General features: G+C 36.0%; 1 protein-coding gene across 1 annotated transcript in view; it reads left to right on the plus strand.

Moving 5' to 3' along the window:
* Nucleotides 1-14,613: 14,613 nt before the first annotated feature.
* Nucleotides 14,614-24,012, plus strand: part of GLIS1 (GLIS family zinc finger 1) — a 235,904-nt gene continuing 226,505 nt past the window's right edge. The window contains exon 1 of the mRNA XM_039320006.1: nucleotides 14,614-14,720. The gene's annotated coding sequence lies outside the window, so the exon portion shown is untranslated. The remainder of the gene's footprint in view (nucleotides 14,721-24,012) is intronic.

Below are 24,012 nucleotides of genomic sequence, written 5' to 3' on the forward strand. Positions count from 1 at the left end.
GGCTAGAGACAGGTTACTGCAAAATTGGCCTCCAGATGAGGTTTTTACATACTCTTAAATCAAAGACCCTTCTGAGAAGAAAGGAATGCAACCCACAGTATTCCTCAGAACATGGACATTATTGACTCTGTTGATTGGGGACTCTAAAATTGTAAAGCTAATAAATTTTGTTTAGCAGGGGGAAAATCAGAATGGAGAAGACCTCTCTGTGAGTTACATTTCTGGACTTTATATACTGGCATAGTCTATCGTGTTCTTTTAAGTTTTTTTATGTTTCTATCAGAATCAACTGTCTAAAATATATTGTACCCAAAAGAACAATCTTGATGTCTAATTTCATTCTATACTTGTTATACTTTATTGAAATCTCAGGAACTTTTTTCAAGGGGTTGCTTAAATAACATCTCTGGGAATTTGGTCTTTTTTTTCCGTCCTCAACAATATGCATCCGTCTAGCACACCACCCTGAGGTGTACTGTTTCCATCGATTTCAGCAATGAGTGCCATATGGTTTTTGCTGTTCCCTTAATCTTTGCTTTAGCTTTATTCAAGAGGCAGGAAAATTTTCTAAAACAATGTAATCAAGTAGAGAGGAGCCTCTGCCCCATTATCCCTTTTACCTATCCTTTCTACGTTAAGTGGGATGATCTAGCCTGCCCATGCCAAGTCTTTCAGTGGTTCCAGGTAATGATTGAATGCAGGCAATCTGAAATGGGCCTTAAGAATTTTCTGAACATTTTGTTTTGTTAGATTTGCAAATATTTTGGCTGGAGATTTGGAGAAGCTTTCTAGTTAAGTGCTTATATTAAGTTCATAATTTTCTCAGGATATTTTTTCAACAGAATTACATATTTTTTTTACTTCAGTCAGAGCAGAATGTGAGCCTCTAAACTTGCTGAGATGTTTGCTTCTAAGTTGAAGTATTATATATCTGAAAAACTCTGGGTCTGGAAAGAATCATCATTATTAGAAGTGTTAATCGAGGTCAAGCAGGACAGCCTGGGTATCTATCTCCAAAATATGAAAAAGTTAAGATGTTCCTATTCAACAGTTCTCGTCATATGTTCATACTTAATTTTTTGGGTATAGATAAACTAGGAGAGCAAATTCTACAATCCCCCATTTACTTAGGTTGGGTGGGTTGGACAATAATAATTTTATCAAAAGTTTCAAATTCAATTGGAAAATGGCATTGGAACATGAAAAGTTTATTGGCTTCTAATTTCAAAAGTCAGTACCTAAAATTATGTTAAGTATGACATTTCTCTTAATTCCATATGGTAACTTTTCCACCAGTTTTATCTTTCAACTATTAATCACTTGCTTAGTTTGGAAAAAAAAAACACCTTTAACTTTTCCAGAACTTGGTTTGATCAAGGTTTGATAATCCATAGAAACCTGGGTCAGTTGATTTAGTTTTTCCACTTACCAGTCACTATATAATATAACACATATAGAGCATAAATACCGTTTTTGCATTATTTGCCGTTCTGATTTATAAAAGGCTAATCTGGAATTGTGCATTTTTGTGTTTGCTCATTCTAAAAACCTTTGACCTGTTGACAGCATTATATTTAGCATCTATTTATTATAGCAGAATGATGACTGGACAGGATCAGTAAGATCATACTATTGTCTCGGTACAGAAGTAATTTTTGAGGTTAAAATCTGAAATGGGCCTTAACAATTTCCTGAACCTTTTGTATTTCTTAAATTTGCAAATCTTTTGGCTGGAGATTTGAAGAACCTTATAAAAACCCAATGATCTAAGTAACTATTTCTTTAAAAACATTTTTTTTTCAACACAGACAAAAAGTTAAGACTTGTGAAAGTTTTATTAAAAGAATTTGTTCTAGGGTTATTGTGGAAAATATTTCAAGTAGTATTGTCTTCTTAAATTAGGAGTAATTCCTTTGCCATTGTTCTCTTTTGCCGATATAGAAATAATAAATACGGTTAAATATATTCCATTTAAAGGCAAGTCTTTTCTGAATAAATTAAAGTATTCTCCCATGTTACTTCTTCAACCTGTTGCTTTTGTGTATTGATTGGACTAAAAACTGGCTGTCCAAGAAAACAGAAAAAGCTGAGCACTGTAACAGTGTTGTAAACTCAGCAGTAAAAAGACCATCCAGAGTTAGATAACTCAGTGGCTATTGTTTTCCAAAATCACAGAATAGTATCAGTCCTCTTTATGACTGGCAGGAAGGAATTACATCCTAAAAGTAAATTAGCTACTGTATCAGATCTTTCACATTATTTCCACCGTTTCTTTGATATACATTCATTCATTATCCATCCCAAATATAAAAAGTTGGATGTCTCATTGGCAGAAACAGAGGAGGTAATTAGAGCAGCAAATTTAATGTGGATTGTCTTATATATGTACTTAAAAACATTTCTTAACTTTTTCTTCCTAAGTTTTCTTGCTTAATTTTTGAGTTTTCTGATATATGAAAGTTAAGCAGTCCCATCCATATAAAGGAATCCCAAACAACTAATCAATTTTCACAATGTCTGCTGATAAAAAACATAGTTTGAACTTTTGTTGTATTCATTTGCCAAAAATATTATTTAATAAAGAGGCATTTACCTACGAGGACAATTCCTCACATAATAACTTATGGTGTTTCTTAGATGTAATTGCTTAATGAAACTTGCTGCTTTATGAACAGATTTTTAATAGAAAACAGAAATGTTGCAAAGTTCCTGCATTAAATCTATACATAACAATAAACTTATTTTTATTCTTGTTAATAAATATTTTTGAAGACATTACCAAAAATGCTTTGCATCTGTGTTTTGCTTTTTAAATTGCAGACTATTCAGATATATCTTTTAAAAGTTGATCCAAGATTTTCTCTGTACCCTGGTATGAGCAATTCCACAATCAGATTGATTGATCAAAAACATTTCTAGACTACTTTTCATTAAACAAGATCCTGAGGCAGATGATTAAAAATTATTCACAAATGATCAGATTAACTTAAAATTCATGAAACTGTTGAGAGAATACAAATCTTAAATCACTGCAGAGGAATGATGTTGAGTCATTCTGTGTGAAATGTATTTGTCAGCAGTTTTCAGTTAAGTAAATTAAGAGATCAGATAAACATACTATTCATTTTGCTCTGGGGAGAGAAAAAAATACATACAGTAAAACGCTCACATTTCTTCTAAATACAACTTTATTTTACCAGAAGAGGTCACTGTTCTACATTTTGTGTAAATGTGCCAGCATATTCCTGCCCTCAATGACAGATATACTTTCTGCTGAACTAGGCAGTGCTTTTCTAATCTGGGGGAATCAAGATGTTTGGTTATAATTTTCATTATCCCATCCAGTCTAATCATAGTTCAACATAACTGGGGGGGCACAAAAATGAGGGAAGGCTAACCTAGGTCTTAGTTTCTGAGTTGAAAATCATGAAACTCCTTACAGAAAGGATCAGAAAACTTTCCTTTCTCCAACAACTTGTATAATTCTGTGAGTTAAGGGATGAAAAAAAATCAACCTTTTAAAAGTTGAATGTCAACCAATGTTAGATTTCTTGGAATTGCTGTATCTTTGTTTGCTTAGAAAGAGCTACTGTATAGATATAGCTACCATATCTGCTGCAAAAAGAGAGCTCATCCTTACATCTTTTAATTAGCCTAATTTTTACAACCCTGATATAGTAATTTCAGTCAGACAGAGAAAAAAATATCTTGCATGGGCTGAGAGAAAAATCAAAGATGGTGAGACATAAATTAGGGAAAAGTTAAAATTAGCTAGCATATGATGTAAAACCTAGATAAAACAGGCAGCGCACAACCACTAGCCCTGACAGAACCAGGCTGTGAAAATTAATTTTATCAGTTGACAAAAAAGTGTAAACCATTTCCTCCAACATTTGCCTTAAAAGTGAAGCAAGACTGAATCCTTCTTTGCCTGGGAGGATTGTTTTAAATGTTGAGAAGGAAGATTTGGTCACAGAGCTATTGTACCTTCAGGTATCACCACAAAGCCATGGAAGAAGGGTTTGTGACTTTCAATGTAGTTGTACGTATGTTAGCCACAGCCAATTTTAAAACATCAGTTCTATCATCTCAAAGGTATACTTCAGAGGATTATAAAAGGAAGTTGTGGCTGTGAGGTTATCCTGATTCTATCATACTTGCAATTCTTAAGCTTGATTTGAGTGAATACAGAGCTACCTTCATATAGCTTTCCCCCATCTCCTATGTATCACAGTTGTATTCCTTGCTAGGAATGGTGTTAGGAATTGAGGCCCATCACATCTGGAGGGCATAGGTAGAAAAATACCCTGTGTGTAATACAGGGAGCTCTTCATACCAATCTTTGACTATTCTTTGAGTAAACATATTTTTAATCAGAAATAGTTCTTTTTCTATGCATCGGATAGATTCCAAAAGAAGAAGTTTTGTGTGAATACTAAGAAATAAATAGGAAATCCGACAGCCAGGTTTGAGCAAATTCTGTACAAGTAGCTCTGATGATGATCTTTAGCATGAGTGAGGAGGTATTTTTTCATTTTAAAATCTGCATTTAACTGGTTGGACTGTGTTGCATTCTAGAAATGAACAGATATTGTATTTATCTGGGGATATCCATATATTTCTACATCTTTGTATATTCATACCCACACAGGGCTAAAATGAAATTTTTAGCCACAAAAAATAGGGGCTTGGCTCACACATCATGCTAGATAAAATGCAGAGCTTCAGATACTGCATTAAGTCAAAGCTAAATTACGTAATAATATAATTGTATGTGCCACAGTCCCTTATTATCTGCTCAACATTTTTTGGTTCTGATATTTCCTCAGTGAAACAGATACTGATAGAAAAGTAGGCAAATATCACATTTGGAACATGAAAATGAACTAGCAATTTTCCATAGACAACAATTCTATATATTATTGTCTTCCACTCATTCAGCAACTTTTCTTCAGATTAGAAAGTACAAAAAGAATCTGTATTCCGAACTTATAATAGTTGGGTAACCTTGTTGGGCCATAACTCATGGCAAAATTCTGGATAAGACCCCCCCCAAAGATAACATTTGCCCTGTGGTCCAAAAATTATCCATCCCTGGACTATTGATCTTAAATGATTGGTTCATTTTTTTAGACTCTGAGATTTATCCAAACCAGAGTTTGTTTTCAGATGGAACAATCACTTTTGCAGAGAATATAAACCATTCATCTGTATAGTGTGGTCTTTTAAAATGTATAATTTTAAAGAGGTTTAAGTCTGCAGCACAAGCATCTGCAGGGGAGGTTAAAGAAAAAGTCAAGATGGTGGCTGCACAATTCAACCACAACTAAACCTCCACCTTTTTTTTTTAGACGTAGATGTTTTCCTCCAGAATGATACAATACTGTAATGACACTCTCCATCTGATTTCTTGTATATGGCCTCCAAGTTAGTTCTACTTCCTTAGTAGCATTACTTGAGAATTATACTTCAGACTAAGATATTATTTGAGCAAAGTGTGCCTTCAAGTCAGGGTTGACTCCTGGCAACTGTCTAAACTAGGCCCTGCAGTTTTCTTGGCAAGATTTTGGAAGTGGCTTGCCATAGCTTGCTTCTCAGGGCTGAGCATGAGTGGCAGGCTGAAGGTCACCCCACTGGCCGTGTGCTAACGGTTGGACTGGAAATCAGAATCTCCCAGTATCTAATCTGGTGCCTTAATAAGGTGACCAACCGTCCTCCTTTAGGGAGGACAATCCTCCTTTTGTAAGTTCTGTCTTCTCTCGAAAAGTGTCCTCCTACATGTCCCCCTTTTTGATATTTGAAGACTAAAATCTGTAAATCTCCGTATTCGATCGATGCTGATCCAATCTGTTGCGTGTGATGTGACGTATTTGTATTTGACATGACAATTCGTAAGGGTTCGGTACAGTGCGGCGAGATGCCATTATGAGATGTATGCGCTCCGCAAAGGAGAATTGTTTTGAGAGAGTGCGCCGTGCACAAGAGTGTGCCGCACGCAAGTGGCTTTGTTTACTTCTTACCGAAACAATACACAGCACACACGCACGCATTAGACTCACTTTTTTTTCTTCAATTTATTTGTGTCCTCCTTCTCATTGTAAAAAAGTTGGTCACCTTAGCCTTAACCACTATACCAAAATAGCTCACTATACCAGACTGGCTCAGGATCAAACTACTATCAGAAAATAAACCTATCATGATTTGCAAAAATCCAAACTGTTGCCAAATGGCAGCAAAAGTACACTGAACACCCAGTGTTTGTGAATCATCTAACATGTCATCCAGAGTTTGTTTGGTGGTGTTTCTTTTTGGTTTTTTTTTTTTGCAAAATACTGTATATGGCAGGCCCATCAGAGGGAGATGGGGAGACTGGTATTTTAAGCTCTTGTATGCACATGTATGTCAGACTGGATTCATATTACTCTAAGATATAATATTGCTTGCTTGTTTGTGGCTCACTCTAGGTTATGTTAGTGGTTTCTTGATGGTTTAATTTGAAATAAAAGATAAAAACCTGGATTTTTGCGTAACACTTGGATGAATTTAATTTGAAATCATTTTTTCAATAATAGCCTCTTATTTGTAGCATCTTTTCAGTAAAATTGTTTAAATAGTCATAACTATTTAAAAGCAGAGTGATTTTAAAAACAATATCTATCTGAAATTTCTGTTGCATATTTAGTCAACTGGTTTATAGTACACAAACATCAACAGCTGAAAAAAACGTGTTCCTATCTTGCAGCTTATCTAAACACCCCAGAGATTCTTGTACAATTTGTCACCACATCAAAGCAATACACAGCCTAGCTCTTGTATTATTCTGTGTGAGGTGATTAACAATCCCTTATTTTTATAGTTGCAAATTGGTACTAAACTTTTAGTTCACCATTAATATTTGGAAAACTGCAATTGCAGGGCTGGGCAGATGGAAACAGAGCTTCGGTAAAGCTGTGTAGCAAGAAAAAAAGCAGCCAATTATTAATTATTTGATTTTCTATTATTGCATTTTTATTATAAGCAAAGGAGGCGGAGTTCCATGGGATTTTTAGCTAAAATAATTTGGCTGACATTTGGTACAATGTACTCTAGCTACAGAAGAGGGACAAGGCTTTCTGCCTTTTTCAAGCAGTGAAATAATTTGGTTGGGACTTGCCTGGACTTCGATAGTTGTTTAATATGGCTTTTTTGTATTTTCTCCTAGATAGTTGTGCCATTGCTCAGATACTTCAAGTTATAATGAGATAAGATGAGCAGCCTATACATTTTATAAATAAATAAATACTTCACAAATAATTACTAACACAGAAATAATGTTTCTGTTGAGAGAAAAATGTATATTTAATTTGAATGATGGAGAATGCGTCTCAAGTGTTGTCGCAACCTGGTCTTGGAAGATGTCATGTGTATTAACTTTTTAACATGCCTGGAAAGAAACCCACATGTTAAAATGTTTCTTTTAATTTATACTTATTTTAAACATGAGAAGTGAAATCTTAGTGTCCACAGGTAATACATGAAGTTGTTGTTGTTGACAAACTAAGAACAATTTTTTGCTTTTCCTGAATGTGTGTCAGTACATTACTACAGGCACCTCCAAATTGATAGGATGAAGGCAACAGTGTGCTGTCTTGTAAGGTAATCTCTAGACCAGAAATACTAAGGTTCATGGAGAATGTTTTGATAGAACTGGGCATGTCTGCCCTTCTACCATACTGGACAAGATGTACCAAAACCGATCAGTACTGATTTTAGAGATGGAATGCTGCATATAAATACCAGCACGACTTAAGTTGGGCGATACAGTTAACATCTTCTCCATACAGGTAATCCTCAACTTATGATCACAATTAAACCCAAAATTTCCATTGCTAAGCAAGGCAATGCTTTGTTAAATGAGTTTTGCCCCATTTTACTGCCTTTGTTTTTTTGCCACAGTTGTTAAATGAATGATTGATATTAAGTGATTCATGTGGTCATTAAGCAGGTCTGGCTCCCCCCATTGACTTTAGTTGTTGGAAACTTCCTGGGAAAGGCACAAATGGTGATCCTATGACTGCGAGACAGTGTAACTACAGGCAAGTTGCCAAGTGCCCAAATTTTGGTCATGTGAACTTGGGGATACTGCAATGGCTTTAAGTGTGAAAAACTGGTTGTAAGTCATTTTTTTCAGTGCTGTTGTAACTTTGAACAGTCACTAAATGAATGGTTGTAACTCACAGACTACCTGTATTTATTATAAAACACATTATGCAAAAGCCTTGACTACCTAATGTCATGAACTGGTCAGGGAAATCAGTATCTATCGGTCCTCTGGGGATGGCAGTGGCACCTGGAGGATTGCAACTCAGAATGTAAGAGGAGTAAATGGTAAAGAAAATGAAATAGTATTTTTTTAGAAAGCACATAAGAATAAGGAAGAGTATAATAAAAACGAACAAAGATGGTCTGATATTGCTGAATGGATGAATGTACACAGGAAAGTGGCGTAGATTTAATAATGAACGAAAGGGATAAAATGTTTGTCAGAAAATATGAACTGATATATGCAGAGTTAATGATTGCACATGGAAGTAGGAATCCTTAGATGAAGGACAGTTGCATGTTCTGTTTCACTGAAATGGTAGCAATGGAAATCCAAGAATGAGTTGGTGGCACCTGAAGGCAGGACAAGAAGCAACGGGTGGAAACTAATCAAGGAGAGAAGCAACCTAGAACTAAGGAGAAACTTCCTGACAGTGAGAACAATTAATCAGTGGAACAGCTTGCCTCCAGAAGCAGTAAATGCTCCAACACTGGAAGTTTTTAAGAAGAGACTGGACAGCCACTTGTCCGAAATGGTGTAGGGTTTCCTGCCCGAGCAGGGGGTTGGACTAGATGACCTCCAAGGTCCCTTCCAACTTTACTACTACTATTATTATTTTGAATGGTCGCAATCCAAATTACAAAATAATTCTTCTGGGTTATGTGAATGGGTGGGAATAAAGCAAACAATTATGGAAAAAGAGATTGACCCATTTGGAGATCCAAGAACAACTAAAATAGTAGTGTTGGATGATTATCTGCTTAGAAAAAAGATCTCTGTGTTTCAAAGTCATAGTTTAAGCATAAAAAGGCATATAACATGATGTGATTATTTTTGAAGGTTACAAGTGTGATGGAGGTTTGGAATGTGGAAAGTACAGGCTTTATCCTATGCAGTGGAGATGCAAACCAGATTTTCACTCTCCCAGTAGCAGACCAATTAAATCTCTGAAGGAAAACTAATGTAATTTTGCTGAATGAAAAAGAGCACAATAAAGTGGGTAGGCATGAATTACACTATATTTTGCATGAATATGAAGGTGGAAGTTGATTAATGCATGTGGTATAAGTGGTACTATGAAAAATAATGCTTGTTAAAGGACAAGTAGAACAGTTAGCAATGATTCAACATTGAAGAGGGGATGAGACAAGGTAGAGTGATATCCCCTTGATTACTTATTTGTAGAAAAATGTCTAAATAATGCTTGCAATGATTCATCTAATAAGAGCTGTCACTAAGAAGACTGTTTATGCACGGAATATTCATCTCTCCTGGGACTAATAATAAATTCATGTTGGTCAATATAATACATAGCTTCCCAGGAAAAGCTAATAACTTTATAAGTACCTAGTCCACAAGAAAACATAAAAGCAAAACATTTTGGCTGTAATTTGTTTTGTTTTATTAATTTTAATTATTAACTAATTAGTTTTAATTAATTATAAGGAAAGCTTGTGGTAAGCACCAGAGTGCAGAATACTTACTCTTTTTAAGCAAGAAGAGAATTAAATGCTTTTTGACTAATATGTTTGTGAAATATTGTAACATTTTTGGAAGTAGGTTTATTATTATTTTGTCTAAATTGCATATATTCCTCCTTCCAGGTTCATTATTATTAACTAAATTTATCACTTAGTCAATATGTTAAGAACAGGCAGAAGGACCTAGCTACTTTGGTTGATTTGAAAAAGCAGAAAAAAAAGCTACATAGGATGAGATATGGTGAATATTTCAATGTCTAATCTAATGAAAAAAAGACTAGGACTGATATGATAGCAGTGCTCCAATATTTGAGGGGCTGCCACAAAGAAGAGGAGGGGATCAACCTATTTTCCAAAGCACCAGAAGGCAAGACAAGAAACAATAAATGGAAATTAATCAAGGAGAGAAGCAACCTAGAACTAAGGAGAAATTTTCTAATAGTGAGAACAATTAACCAGTGGAACAGCTTGCCTTCAGAAGTTCTGGGTGCTTCATCACTGGAGACTTTTAATAAGAGAGCGGACAGCCACTTGTCTGGAATGGTATAGGGTCTCCTGTTTGTACAGGGAGTTGGACTAGAAGATCTCCAAGGTCCCTTCCAACTCTGTTATTTTGTTACTCTGATCACAATTTGTGACCTTCCACTCTGGCTTCCAACAAGCAAAGTCAGAGAGAAGCTAGATTCACTTAACAACTGTGGTGATTTGCTTAATGATCATGGCAAAAATGATCATAAAATTGGATCCAGGCGCAAGATGATTTGCTGAGTGTCCAAAATTCCAGTCCCAATTGTGTTTTTAAGTCAAGGACTATCGGTAATACATTGTTTGGTCTTATTATATGATGCATCTGAAGAACAGTGATACAATTGTAGTTTACTCGGTATATTATTTCTTTAGATAAAAAAAACCTAGTTTGTTTCATGTCTTCTGGGATTGTGCTATTATTTTTGCTTTCAAGAGAATACTAGGAATGATTTGGAAAATAACTGATTGTAATATTAGTTTCCAAAATTGGCATTGTTTTGTATGAAGTAATAAAACTGTCTTATTAAAATCTGCAAAATATTGATGTTGCAGCAGTTTGGTTGAGGGAAATACTGTCCAAACCCTTTTAACAATTTTGGATTTTTTTTGTTGATTAAACTATCACTATTCAATATTTTTAGAAGCAAAATATATTTGTGTGTGTGGGAAAGAGGAGAAATAAGAATTAATACTGTATGCTGGATTGATAAAGATTCCTATGTAAGCCATCTTCAATTATTTTTCATGCAATGAATTGTATCTGTGATAAGTTTTAAGCTTTAAAGTTTAAGCTTTTAAGTTTTAATGAATTTTCCCACTTTGAGTTTTGATACTGAGCAGATTCTCTTTTGCCTTGTGATACCTGCTTTTTGGAAGGGTAAGCTTATTAGCCTATTGGTTTCTTCATTATGTGCAATCCTACTTTGTGCAGGTGAACCAGTCCCCGTCCTGCAAAAACATGGCTATAAGTAGTATGTTATCTAATAAACAGTGAGGTCTTATTGAGAGGAATAGTCTATGCGCAAGTATGGAGGTTTGCTCAATTTAATGAGGAACTCGGAAAATGTAGTCCCGTTATTTCCCCTTATAGGACAAATTAGAAACCTGGCCTTTTGAACAGCATACTTATACCAATAGAAGAGAATATTTATAGCTCAGGGTTGAACTGTGAGGTCCTTGGTGCTCTCTGAACTCAGTGGTTTTCTTGCAGCCGTTTCATTACCGGACTAGGTAACATCACCAGTGCTATGTCTATGGAGATTTTCAGTCATGCCAAAAGTGCTTTTTCAAAAGGCAACTGAAATTTGTTTCTAACAGAACAGAATAACAGGCTTGGAATGGACCTCTAATCCAACCTCCTGCTCAAGTATTTCAGACAAATGGCTGTCCAATATTTTCTTAAAATATTCTTTCCAATATTCTTTCTTAAAAACCTCCAGAGTTGGAGCACCCACAGCTTCTGGAGGCAAGCTGTTCCAGTGGTCAATTGTTCTGTCAGGAAATTTCTTCTTAGTTCTAGGTTGCTTCTCTCCTTGATTAGTTTCCATTCACTGCTTCTCATCCTCCTTTCAGGTGCTTTGGAGAATAGATTGACACACACACCCCTTCCTTAAGGCAGCCCCTCAAATGTTAGAATACTGCTATCATGTAATCCCTAGTTCTTCTTTTCATCAGAGTGCCTTGATTACAGCTCTTCCTTATTTTCACAGCCCACTACACCAAGCAAAGAGGTTTTCTGAAAAGGGAGCGGGAGCAGCCGCGTTGGAGGTTCCCTCCTAACTCTAATACCGGTAGTCAAAATAGAGACCATTGCAAGGTTCAAGCCCACTTCTGTACTGCTGGTTGCAGAAAGAAGCACCGATGAGACCAGGTATCTCTCCGCAAAGGGAATCAACAGAGGCAAATGGTGGCTAGGACTGTATTTTCCTTGAAGACCTTTCGCTTCTCATCCAAGGAGCTTCTTCAGTTCTGAATGAGTTTCTACCAGCCAGCCAGCGCTAAAAGATTAAAAAAAAAAAAAAAGTTAAAACGCCAGTATTGTGCAGTGACGGGGTGCCACGGGTAGTCTTTATAGGAGAATTGGAGAGGCGGGTCAGCCAACCCGCCTGAAGAATACACGGGCAAACTCGCCCGGCCACGTGCCAACGAGGGCCACACTTTGCACACGTGCCTGCCCCTTGCACTCTTCGCTCTGCGGCTCTGCACTGAGGAGGCGGGTCCCTCGGCGGCTCCTCTCGCCGCCCAATCTGGCTCAGGGGCCGGGTTTGATCAGCCACCGGCTCGTCGAAGGGCAATGACCAGGTTGTTTTAATCCGGAGCCGGGCGGCGCGGGAGAAGCGCCGGCGACGGGCGAGTTGAGGTTAACCGAGGTGGGGGTGGTCGGCTCGCGCCACAGATTGAACTCGGAGCGCTCGCGCCAAGTGATACTATGTGCCAGCATCGTTGTCTTGGGTAATCTGTAGCGGGGCATGTGTGTGTTTGTGTGTGTCTGGAGGGGTGGACTGGGGGGAAAGACCCGGGCAAGAGCAATCCTGTAGTAGTTCTCTGAGAGAAGGGCGGACTCGGTTTCTCACCTGCAGGGCGTGGGCGTGTTTGGGTGGCTTTCCCAATTTTCTTGGGGTTGCAGTTGTTTTAGATGAGAGAAACCCCCGTCCGGTTATAACTTCTAAGGGGAAAGTATCCTACCGGTTGGAGTGGAGGCGCTGGGTTTTAAATATTGGCGGAGCATCTGCTTTGTGATACCCGGCTAGCTACTATGTTATTAGGCCGCCTGTTTTCTCAATGGTAAAAAAGCTTTCGTTTCTGCAGAAGGCTTCGTTTAATCGACTTAAGAGAGCGAAGCTAAAAAGATGACGAAGTAGGCAGTTCTGCTATTCGGGAAGAGTGAAACCTTCTTTCTCTTCGCTAATCGTGTTGCACCAACAGTGAGGATTATACATTGCTCGCATCTTTTTGTTGCAACTTAGCCTGGTTAGTGAAGGTTGAGGGAGGAACCGGCAGGAACGAAACATCCAAATCCTACACCCACTCTTTTTTTTCTGAAAGGGAAAAGTTAGATTGTTCTGTTTTTTTTTTTAAAATAAATAAAAAGAAAACCCACAGAACCTCTTTAAATTTCTGGCTCCAAACATCCAACAGCAATTATTTACTTTGGAAAATCCCAGGTTTTTGGTACCTTGGTAGTATTGTTCTCTATAAACAGACATTTAATTTATATTATATTGAGCAATTGTGGAATAGTTGTAGAAAGCTATAGCTAGTCAAGAGACTGACTGCTGAATCATTTGGATTTTAAATGCAGCAGCAGAAATTGTTTCTTTTTTGGTGCATCTAACTAGAATATTCTTGGGGTAAAACATCAGGAAATGAAAGGAAATGAAAGGTTGGTGAATTATGCTGAACAGTGGCATGAGGTCCTGCGACTTAATAATGCAGGTTATGTCTCGTACATGTTTAGCTACTTGGTCTTTAGAAATCATTCCTCTCCTAGTAATTGCAACTAGCTACTGAATCAACCAATCTCTTGCTAAGTTTGTACTTTACATCACAAATGCCACCTTACATTGAAAAAAATAAACAGAATATTTTTTTAATGCAACTCTTCTTTAGAGTTGTTTGGTTTATTACACCAGTTAATGAATAGAGTTAAATCCAGATCGCAAGTCAGACCCTCTGACTCTGTGCTTGACCAGAAAAGCTGATGCTACAATAAATTAATTTGACTTTAAAATTTTATAGGACATCTTGTTTGAATTGCAGTGGAACTCTAGTACAACTGCTCTGCTTGAAGTCTATAAGGGTTAGTGTGCTACAAAAATGTGTTACTTTCCTCATTCCTCTTATGTTAATAATTCTGCAGCAAGTGGTTTAAAATTAAAAGCAATTGACCAATCTATCTTCTAGCTTAGAAATCCATTTCTTTGTGGTCGCCTTTCTCTTGCAGCGGTGAGTAGCAAGTTTAAAAGTATGAGTTCATTCAGTAAAAGGCTGTTTCTAATGCATTTCCCATCTATTGACAGATTCCATTGCTCTACATTTTGGTGTTTTGTGCACCCCTCAGTATAAGAGATTTGGAAGAGTCCATCCCGAAGAGGCATGTCACTGTGCACTAGTAGAAGTCTAACAGCAGTGCAGCATTCTCTGAAGCCCTTGACAAATGTCACGTTATTCCTATGAAGAAGCTACCCCACGTCAACTGTTCCAGCAGTGGCACACTTTCTTGAATTCCCAAATGTCTTTTAAAATCACTGTCAGTAACGGCGGCGACAGTGCTGAAATCCAGCAGAGTCCACCTAAACTCCCAGATTTCTTTCCAAAAAGATCTAGCATCTTTGAGAGACTTCCTGTTCTCCAGAGAACACAGGAGACAAGATGTTCTAAAACTGTTAGAGAGGATTTCCAGCAGAAAGGTGAGTTTTTAAAAAAATGTTCATCAGAAAATATTTCCTGTAAGATAGATAGTTTTTTTCCTTGTTTGTCAGGATATTTCTTAACTGTATTCATGCGCTTAGGGGGTAATTTTGCAAATATCCTTCACCTTCTCACTAGAAGATCATTTAGAGCAGATTTTCTTTATAATTGACAAATTTATATGTAAATAATTGCAAGAGTAGGGTTTGCGAAATAACACTGAAGTGATATCGGATAAGGAAATCTCTTTCTCTTTCATTTAATAATAATCACTCCAATGGAGACTGTTGGTAGGTCTTTTAAATGTTTTTATGCAAATATTATGGCTAATATAACTAAATTTCCACTTGGAATATAGAAATTCTTTTACAATGCACCATCATTTTATACTGTTTTTATTGCAAAATGATAAATATCTTTATCATAAGTGCTCTTACTCAGAGTTTGTAATGGTATTTATGTTCTGTAGAAGAAGTTAGCCTGAATGATGGAGACAAAAAAAAATAAAACTTGAGTATAGATCGTTCAGAATGAGCATTAATAATATTTCTATCTAGTTAGCTGGATCAAGATTAACATGCTAATTCAGTAGTTCTTCTGGTTGTCGGAAATCATTCCTTCTCAGTTTCGTTATTTCTTCAGCTTTTAATCTCAGCTACCTCATTCTTTAACAATTCAGAAACATAAGTCAAGATTCTCTAGCTAGTTAAGAAGAACTGAGGTTTCCCACCAGCCATAATTCTAAACAAACCTAGGTTTGAGGTTACATGACTTTCCTAGCTGTTCCCTCTAGCAGAAAAAAGCGACAAAGCGACGATCATGCAACATATACAGTCTTTGAAAGCCAGAAATAACCTGCTAACACAAAAATAGTTCAGTAGAAGATAATATCTAGCAACTAAGAAATAAAAAATATTTTTGAAGGGATGCAGTAACACATAGTCTCAAAAATCTTCATCAGGCAACCCTGTTTTTTGGCAATATCCTTGGTGGTGAACTATTACTAGTCCAAAAGATGTGGCACATTTAAAGAATATTGTGTAGACAGTTTAGTTGGTTGCTAAAATGCATTTTGCTTCCTTTATACTACTTAGTGCTTTTGCATTGTGTTGAATGTGACTGTGGTGATATCTTTTAATGTCTTGGATGAAGAAACTTTTAGTTCTTTTTCTGGGTAGCAGATGATCATTTAATTTCTATTATGATTTCCCTTTTAATTTAAGATTGCATCTATTTCCTTTTTATTAAAAAGTAAATTCATCAGCTTCTTAGCTGCCAGTTTTCTCTCTGGCCTTTTTGCCTAAGGACAAAAGGAGGGAGTAAATTAGAGTCATTAATTGTTTGACATAATAAGAAGAAAAGGGTTATTTCTTTAAAATTGGGGTTAGGTGCCCTAGCAGCCCCCTTTTTTTGCTTTGTAAATGCTCATACTGAAGATGGCTTCAATTACATTTAGCTATCCCTACGTTAAAATATTTCTTTAAAAGATGTGTGCGGCCACCCATTTTAAAACACGACTTTGGACAGCTAAGCATGAAGTAGTGGCTTTTTTTTTTTTTTTGCTTATCCTACTATGGATTTGGTATGGGTACAGATTGATACAATTTGACGCCCCTCACCAACCATTCACAAACCAATTCCATCTCTCGGGGGTGGGATTAGGCCAGCAGGGATTGGCCAATTTAGGCTCATGCAAATACACGTCCTCTCTTTTAGTCTTAGGATATTTTTGTGGGCTTTTCTGCTTGGGGCAACAGGAAATACAAGTCATTTTAGACTGAATACTCTCTCAGTCCAGTCAAATCTCTGAGCTGATCCAAGGATTGATGACTTGGATCAGTCTGAAAAGCATCTGACTAACGCTAATGGTGGGGGAAGCAGTGGATGGGAGTGGTACAATGAAGAAGGAGAGAGAGAGAGAGAGAGAGAGAGCGCTGATATCAACGATTAGTTGGGTTGCATTTGGAATCAGGACCTCACCATCTTTTCTGGTAATGAGTTATTTAGCTTAATTATGCATTGTGTAAAGAAATATTTTCTTTTGCTTATTTAAATCTTTTCTAAATCAACTTCTTTGGCTAGCCATTGATTCTTGTGTTGGAGAATTATTGTCCCCTGTTTCTCCACACCGTGCACGATTGATAATAGTTTTTTTATGTCTTTGCATAATCTAAACATTCCCAGATATTTTAGCCTTCTCCTATAGGCAAGTGTTTGACTTGCCCCAATTCATTTTCACTGCCTTCTCTTACATTTTTTTTTCTAGATCTATTATAACCTTTTTCAAAACTATACAGTTTTTCAAAGTCTGACATAACTATAGATCTGCTTGAGGCCATTATAGAGTTGACAGCTTTATTTTTAGTTCCTTTCCTAAGGACCCATTCAGCTGAATTGGCTTTCTCAAAGCTGCTATATACTGATTCAGCAATTTCATTATTCATTATGACCCCAGATCTTTTTTCTAAATAGTTACAAGCACTCAGACTTCCATCAGTATATGTGTGAAGTTAGAAGGGTTTGCCTCACTATGCATCATTTTACACTTAACAAATGGTGCTGTTGATCTGCCACATTTTTGTGAGATTAGTAGTAATAATTGCTCTTATTTTTCAAAATTCTTCCTATAGCATATAAAAAAAATACAATTTCAGCTGGCCAAGTAAACCTTTTGCATTGTTGTTGGGGCCATATTTGTAAGAGTATCATCATTGTAGGCAATTCAGAGACTGCTTGAGGCAATTCAAGAAGCATAGGTGAATTGTGCACACAGTTAGAAGTAGATGTGGATAGGAGTTACATGCATTACTTAAATAAAGGATCACTTTGGTCTAGTGGTTAAGGCTAGAAAAGCATGAAACTGTGAGTTCAAATCCTACCTTAATCATGAAAGCCAGCTGGATGAGCTTGGACCAGTCACTCTCTCGCAGCCCAACTCACCAAAAAAGGAGAAGGAAAGTGTGTTGGATATGTTTGCCAACTTGAGTTATTTGTAAAAATAATAAAGGTGGGATATAAATAAATAAAAGATAGAGCTGCTTGATTTTTTTCAGTTGCATAAATTTAAGATTTGCTCTTGGTTATAATCTATTCCTGGTCTAAATTATTGTGTTATGCAGCAAATACCTGTACAATGGATTTATATTGATTTGATTAATTCTACACATTCCAGGTACTTTGTGTGTTCTGTCTTGGTCTTAAGAATACCCTGCAAAACAAAGTAGACCTATATAGTAACTATGAGAAGTGCGCCCAGGTGACCAGCTCCAACTCAGCACTTATTTATCCAACCTTTTCTTGATTAGCTTGCAATTTCATTTGAAATTGGGAATAATTTTAGTATTTTAACAATGTACTGAACTACGGTGGTTGTATTATCATTTTATTTCACATAGAGATAAACAGACAGATAGCTGTACGTGTGTATATATCTGGGTACAACTTAAACTAAATATTAAATAAATCACTGTATAGCATGTGATTTGACTTGATATGCAGATTTTTTAAAATCTAAATTGTGAAGGAATGGTCCACAGTAGGATTGGGGGAAATTTCTATCAAAATTGCTTCTCTCTTCCACTTTTCAGAGGAAGCAAGCGCTTTTGTTTTTTGAATCTGAATTTCAAATGTGGAAAATCTTAATTTTGATTGGGAGCTTATAGGTTAAACTGCCAAAGCCACCTTTCTTGTGCTTCTATTGTGGCTAAGGACCTCCCTGCATCAATTTAAATAAAAAAAATGCATAAGAGAGGATGGGTTGAGGTGAGGTTATGTTCAAAGATGAGGTCATGTTTAAATTGGACAAAACCCAAGTCTTGCACTTTCTGCCATTACATTCACTGTTGCTAGGATAGGAGAAGTTACATAGAGACCTTATTGCTTGCAAAGGGATTTTGAAATTACACTATGGATTACAAAACATTAAGACCAGGACTGCAAATATGTCTAAGACTACAGATTGCCTACCCTGACTTAAAAATGTTTTAAATATTTGGTTATTTAAAATCATATGATGATAACACTATTGTGGCAATACATGGACAATTCTTCACGGATTGTCCTTCGAAGCTTCTCCAGAAACATATGGTTTCTGAATGAATTATAGCTAAAGATGGATTTTAAAAATTCAGTTTGCCTTGAAAGATAGCATGACAGAAGACTGATTATAGCTTTTATTTTTTGCAAATTATCTTTCTACATGCATAGACCCTCTGGGGGACCATTTGGGCAAGTATCCCATGGTATGATAGTACATTGTGGTAGAATGCTGGAAGGAAGATGCTATATTTGAATACTTTCTTGGGAATCTGTTATTGCATTGGGAACACACTGACTTTGGGCTGTGAATAGCAGGGAGCTGTGGTGGCGCAGTGGTTAGCATGCAGTATTCCAAGTTCCAAGCTAATTCTGCCGACTGCCAGCAGTTCGATTCTCACTGGCTCAAGGTTGACTCAGCCTTCCATTCTAATGAGGTCGGTAAATTGAGGAACCAGATAGTTGGGGGCAATATACTGACTCTGTAAATCACTTGGAGAGAGATATAAAGCACTCTAAAGCGGCATATAAATCTATTATATGCTATTACTGCTATTACTATGTCCACTAAAGAGCAATCTAAAAAGACATTTGTCAGACGATATTTGCAGATATAATTCTGTTCAAATTCTACCTTTGTATTGGATTTGACAACTTTTGCAAAGTAGTTGCCAGGTTTTCTCAAACTCCTCTGTACTGTTAAGGCATACTTTGTCTGAATACTTTCTTATTTGCACAATATCCGCTTCACTGCTAACCTGGGAAAAGGCTTTCCCCCTTTTCTGTGGTTTAATTTTGTGTTTTATTAAATGATTATTCATCACTGATGATTACTGGGAAATATGCTGCTGTACGAAATACTATAATCCAATTTATGCCATCTCAGTTTTCATGTGGTTTTTTTAATTTATGAATTGCAAGAGCTTATTCAAACCATTGCAAAGTAATGAAGCAAAGTCTATCTGGCCAATCGGTACATTAACATAAATATTGCAAGGCTTGATGTTGCTGGCTGAATTTGATTGGTTTTCTGCTGTGCTTGAAGGCTTTGATGGGTTTATACAATTTCTTAACAAAAAAACCCAGTAAAATAAGTCTCAATTATTAATATACGTAAAGAGTTGAGCAAATGATTTTCAGATTCAAGGACATTCTTGATAGTGACTGACGTCAAGATAGCAGCAAGAATAGAATTGATTCAAAAAGCAAAATAATTTAATTGTGTTTTTGTATATTTACTTTGGGGGAAAATTGCCCTAAAAAAGACATCAGCAAATACTGTAAAACTAACTTTTTAATGCACATTTCAATTGCTGTTATTTTAAGCTCTTATGGGGTTGAATATTTAGTTTATTCTGGAACTTTGCTGCACTACATGAAATGTGACGCCTGGGACTTAGTATTTTAAAACTTAGAAGAAATATGTATAATATAGTAGATGATGTATTTTGCCTGCTTTCCAGATCTGAAGAGGTTAGACATTCTGACTAAGGTACTGGGTATCCAATGTGTAAACCAATGCTTAACTTTCCCCAAAAATAATAATCTTTCAGTAATCAAATAATTTTACAAGTGAGTGCATATGCAAGAATAATATATGCTACAAAACTGGAGCCAAGTACTTTCCCGGCAACTGGTGTAAGGCCTGAATTTCATTGCCAATATGTGTCAGTGATTCATTGCTATTCTATGAAGTATTCCACTGAAAAGGTTAAAAATTAAAGCCACCAATTTGTGGGTGATAAAATACTTCATAGAAGTGAAATTGAATAGTATCCATCTTCAAGCCATACTCTGTTTTAGATTTCTTTAAATAAAATGCCATCATAAATATCTTGCTTTTGTTTAAAAACATTTTTGTTTTTGGAGAGTATGACGAGGCTGCCAAATAAAAAAATGAAACTATTCTTTAGGTAGATGTGCTTTTAGTACTTAATGCCTAATATAGACCGAGTTTCTTTGTAATATATTTAAGTAATAATTCTTAGGAATGTGGGATGCCTAGAGCAAAGCACTTAAATAAAGTGTTGTTTCAGATATCTAGGAGCAGGTTTACGAAACCGGATAGTTGGCTGGGTAGGTGGAGCCTCACACTTCAGAGCTATGAGCCTAAAAACAGTACAGAAGGGCAGTACAGTATGTTAAAATGTTAAAAAACAAAGCATAGCACCCTGATATTTGACTAAAAGACCTTATGCTTTTGGAAATTAGTTTCATGCATGTAGAAGAGAAGCTGTGCACAATTTTTAAATTGTTTTCTTGAGTTTTACTCTCCTCCACTGTCCCTATTTATTGAGCAGCTGGGTTTAATTTATTCTGACTTGCACACCAAGGGTAGGCATATTTGTAAGACCCTGATAAAATTTGCTGTTTCCTGGAATTGTCTTATGTTGGTGAGTAAATCCAAAATAGTATTGGAGTAGTGCTTGAAGACTCCTGATGAACTAGACCACCCAACTACTTTTCCTATTTTTTTTTTTTAGTAAGTCTTGACTCATTCTGTCTAAGCAGTTGAGTCTGAGGCTAATGTGAATTGCAATGAAAAAAAAAGAATGGATTGTTTTATTGTTTCATGTTCAAGTTTTATCTACTCTAAGGCACCCTATCTCAATCTAATGGCCTGTGAATTATTGGGACTGCAACTCTCAGAATTCCTACCTTTCATGCTTTGGTCACACTGGCTGTGGATTCTGGGTGTTACAGTATCAACACATCTGGAAAGTGTCAAGTTAGCAGACTTTGCTGTAGGGGATATATCGTATACTAAAGTTTGCTAGAGCTGCTTCCATTTTAAATCAAAGGAGCGTATTTTTTCAAAGACGAGAACTGTGAAGTTTTTATGGAATACTCATCCCAGTTGGACTCGAGGAACAGAGGCAATAATCTTATTTTGTTCATCCCAAGTTAAAAATATGGTGATATTGAAGGCAGGGGGAATGATACAGTGGAGATTTGTGGTCACTTTCCCCCTCAGATGGCATCTTTAGGTTCTTTGTGCTATTTCAACAACAGTAGCAAAATGTTAGAAACACTGTTCTAATGAAATCTACAGTAGGACGGGGGTACATAAAAGCTTTTAAACCTTGACATATTATGATATGATATGGACGGTCATGGTCACTCAGTCAACCAGATGTTTAGACTGGATTTGGCATTTTTCTCCAACTATCAAGTCCTGCCCAAGGACCTCGGATAGGCAGATTTTGTTGTTTAATAATATTAACTATATCGTCGCAGAATATAAGCTGTTCCAAGTAAAGATGCCTTTTGTAATTGACTGATGTTGACTTTATCAATGCCAATGGTATTCAATTGGTGCTCTGGATGTTTTGAAATTACACCTTAGCCACCTATTACAATTGGTACTATCTTCGCTTTCTTTTGCCACAATTATTCTACTTCTATTTTCAGGTCTTTATATATTATGATTTTTCTCCAGTTCTTCTATTCTGCTGTCTCTAAGTATTTCATTGCTACTAAGCAGACTTTATTATTATGATTTTTCATACAGACAGCCGGAGGTTTAGACTAGATTTGGCATTTCTGTCTACCTATCGATTCCTTCCCAAGGACCTGGGATAGACAGAGGTTGTTGTTTAATATTAATATTATTTTATATATTAGGATATTGTATTATCACTGCTTTGCCTCTTGGTGTTTAAATTGAAAGCCAAAATGGAATTCTTTATTGGGCATCTTTTTCTCTCTGAACAACATTATAGTGTAAGTTCATCACTATAGTGTAGTTCATCACTTCTGTGTTACAAAGAAGGCAATGCAGCATGTTACAAAGACAACATAGTACCTTAGTTTATCATGTTTTTGAAGCTTCTGAATCAATTAGGTTGCATATTGTATGGGTTGATACTACTATAGTGAGCCTTCCCTTCTTAACAAGACAGTATCATATGACATTAATTCCCTTTTTGTTGTATAATAAATATTATATACGGATGATATATGACTTGAGGCCTTGATAGCAACTTTTTAATGTCTTATTGAAGATTTTTTTACTAAGTTAGAAAGATAAATACAAAGCAATATAATGAAAGAGTTAGAAAAGAGAAAAGTTAAGCAAAAAAGTTACAGCAATAAAGAGAGAAAAATAGAAAAAAAACAAGGAAGATTCTTAAGGAAGCAACTTCCAATCTTCATAGTCGTTATAAACTTATTTAAAACTGTTTCTCCCGTTCAAAATGAAAGAACATGGTTTCCTTCTCCCAATATTTTTTCCTTTATTAATCAGTAAATCCAGAAATCATTCAGTTCATTTTTATCTATTTTCAGCTTTACAAAAACATCTCTACTGGCTTAGAAATTTGGTAATTGTAGTTCAGTTTAGAGAGCACCAGATTGAGAAAACTGTGACAGGGCTTAGTATATGAACCAAATATTTTATAATATTTATGATAATAACAGTCTGGACATTTTTAAAAATACATTGCTATGCATGTGTAAATAATATACATACATACATACACGCATACATATATATAAACATATACATATAATGCCATACATAAATCTGTGTCTGCTTCTTATCCCTGATATGAAATCCTTTATTCCTTTTATTCTGACGTGCATACAGTTCCCGAAAACATTCAAGTGAAGAACATACCACACTATTTCAACAATCAGTGTAGCATGTTCATCAGATTTTTAGAAAATATTTTCAAGCATATTTTCATAGATTTTGTCCATTTTTCTTGGCATTATTTTGTGTTATGCAATATAGTAATATATTTCAGGTTTTTGGGTAGCGTGGGAACAATTAAACAGGATAAAAATAACTTTTTCTCGTGCTACTGATTATACTTTTTCCCTTCCTCAACTAATATGGTTTTTCCTCGCCAAAACTTGATTTCCCCCCACCTTCTCTAAATGGCAAAAATTCTGTTTCTGATTGCTCAGTGATTGCTACAATGACTTTTTTAGCATGCCACTAAGATCACAGCCTGCAATTTACTTCTATGTTTTCTTTCTGTGGGGAGACCAAAAAGCTAACTTGCAAATAGCCTCTTTAGAAGTTCAGTTAGTCACACATTTTTAGGACATTCCAAAAATCCTACTAAGCTCCTTCTGAACTCATTTGGTTGACTACTAATTGAATCAAACATTTAAAAGCTCTCCTTTCAGATTGGATTTCACATGTTGGGTTTTTTGTTTTATTTAAATAAAAATTTAGTTTACAAATTTGCAGCACTTTATGTAATTGATATCTGGCTTTCCTATTTCTTATTTAATAAAATAAGTTCA

Source organism: Crotalus tigris, unplaced genomic scaffold (assembly GCF_016545835.1).
Source record: "Crotalus tigris isolate CLP2741 ecotype Arizona unplaced genomic scaffold, ASM1654583v1 scf7180000023617.9722795, whole genome shotgun sequence".
NCBI classification, from domain to species: domain Eukaryota; kingdom Metazoa; phylum Chordata; class Lepidosauria; order Squamata; family Viperidae; genus Crotalus; species Crotalus tigris.